Source organism: Triticum aestivum, chromosome 7A (genome assembly GCF_018294505.1).
Source record: "Triticum aestivum cultivar Chinese Spring chromosome 7A, IWGSC CS RefSeq v2.1, whole genome shotgun sequence".
NCBI classification, from domain to species: Eukaryota; Viridiplantae; Streptophyta; class Magnoliopsida; order Poales; family Poaceae; genus Triticum; species Triticum aestivum.
In genome coordinates, this window is record NC_057812.1 from 39538825 (window position 1) to 39541244 (window position 2420).

General features: G+C 42.8%; 1 long non-coding RNA gene across 1 annotated transcript; it reads right to left on the reverse strand.

The window, feature by feature from the left end:
* Window positions 1–586: 586 nt before the first annotated feature.
* LOC123151448 (uncharacterized) lies at window positions 587–1573 on the reverse strand. The gene is made up of 3 exons (XR_006475647.1): window positions 1449–1573; window positions 895–1339; window positions 587–715 (listed from the first exon to the last, which is right to left on the reverse strand). It is a non-coding gene; the product is annotated as an uncharacterized lncRNA (long non-coding RNA).
* Between the last annotated feature and the right edge of the window lie 847 nt (window positions 1574–2420).

The following is a 2420-nucleotide window of genomic DNA, read 5'->3' on the forward strand; positions in this document are numbered from 1 at the left end:
CATGGATCGGGATTGATTCGACATAGGATCAGAACAACAAACAAAATCAAAAGTCACAAAGAATTATAGCCTAGTAATGCTCAGTCAGCCAAATTAAGAAATATCGGTAACACATGCATATCTATTAATGATATTAGTGAACAATGCAAAAAGCAAAGGATTCCATTTGTCGCAATTAGTACACACGACAACTACTTCATAAGTTCATATGACCAATCAGTTAGACCACATGGTTAAATTCATTCATAGATGAACAATAGATGAACAACTAACAAAAGTCGAGAAGGATCCTTACAAAAACAATGATTGGTCAGGAATTTGGAAGGAGGGAGGGTCTATTATTAACGCTAGTGAAGGCGCATGTCATGCCAACTCTACAAAGTTAATTCCATTTACAAAAATCACATCGGAAAAGTATTGTGCATTCATGTTCTAGTCTTAATATCCCTTAGGTAATCTTGTTTTCAGCTGAACGACGATCATGTCAAGCTAAACGAAGAGGACGCCGACAGGGCCACATTGTTCCCTGCCCACCACCGCCCACTTCCACACGCCACCATCCATGTTCACCGCCTGGATGCCGGCCCCAGCTCTCAAGGCCCTAGAACCGGTGCGCCCACGGGTCGCCGCGTTGGGTATGTACCCGCCGCCACCGCGTTGGACCTTCTCGTCCTACAATGCAATAGCCATTGCCTTAGTTGTCTACATCAGACATCTGAAATGAAACAAAAGTCAAATGCTACTAATTAGACGTAATACATCAAAATGTCAAACAGAGTCAACACTTTAATTATGCTTCATAGGATAAGAATCAAACATACATAGTTAAACCAAATACTTAACAAAGTGTCAACAACATTTCACAGATTTTTTCAGAATTTTTGAAGCACTAACCTGGCTTGGCTCAATGCCAATGTGGTTCAGCATATCAATGCATAGATGTAGGAATCATCCTTGTACTCTGCACAAACAAGGGAAAAACATGAGCTTTCATGTTTCCGTGTATTATAGTTGAGCAGAAGCGATACATGGACAGTAGTATGAATGTACAACAGTGGGAAAGTTGAGGTTCCCTGGGCTGAATGTCGATGAAAGGTGCCTCCCATTTGCCCTTGTAGTCCAGGTTCCTAATTATCTGACTACACAAATATCCCATGTCAGAAGTTGCAATGCCAATGCACACTGCTGTTTGTCTACAATTTGACTATCTAATCTTACTCTAGCAGAAGTACCTTTTGCATCCATGGTCTCTTGCACCGGGGTACGTACCAAACTCCTAACTTCTTACAACTGATGATATTGTTAGGCGATGGAATTTGGAGTAACTTCTTGCTGACAACTGATGATATTGTTGGGCATTGAATTAATTGAACCACCCAAACTACTTTCAATCCTTTCTCGAAAGACAAATCAAGGAGACCACGAGATAGAAAAAGAGAGAAACTTACCATTAAGATAGAGGACAAGTCAGGCAGTCTTGCACATGGTGTTGGTAGGCAGCACCGCCGTGGTCGGGACAGTTCGCGCCCCAAATCCATATCCTCCATTTTTGCAAGATTCTGTACACCACATCTTTCTTACTAAAGTGGGAGAAACCATAAATCGACTATCAATCATCATTAAGTGTAGAATATGGTCATTAAAATTCATTAAAATCATTGCACATCGCTTGCTTGATTCTCCTCTATTAAATTAGCATTCATCACGGTGCCTTCTAAAGACAAGGCATGACAGAAACACAAAGCACAACCCAAGCACATTGGTTTATGTACCATACTCATTGTAAAAAATTAGAAGCTTCTGTAAGATGTGACACTGTTTACATGTTTGGAGTGAATTGCATCCTCGTACAAAGGATAGAAGAACTGAATGCTTATGTACTTATAAAATACAAAAGTGAAAAGGGTAATTAAATCATGTTGGGTTAAAAACCTTACGTTCCCATGGTTCTTTCTCAGATCAAAGAACTCAAAATATCAGCAGTGGATATTGGAGCCAGGAGAAGAAACGACGTGACCTTCACCCACATCCTTAATGGCCAGCCTCATCTCCATGCCCAGGACGATCTGAAGCCTCCCTCAATAATTCGACACCTGCACGATGACCGACCGTCAGATCACAACACTCGGCTTGGGCAACGAATTCGAGGGATTTCTAGACCAAGCGTTGAGAGTACCTAGGGGTCACCTTGGTTTTTGTACACGACAAAGAGGAGTGCGGGAGGCGAGCCCCAACCCATCGAGACCACGATGCCTTGAGAGAAAGCTAGGGGAGGCGATGGTGAAGCACGACATCATGGCGCACGTGCCCTACGTCTCAACGCTACAGTCGAGCGTCGCCATGTAGCCGCACAACAGCTTGCACTCCATGAGTTACATACTATTTTCGCTCACACGACGAACGCCATCCGCCCGTCACTG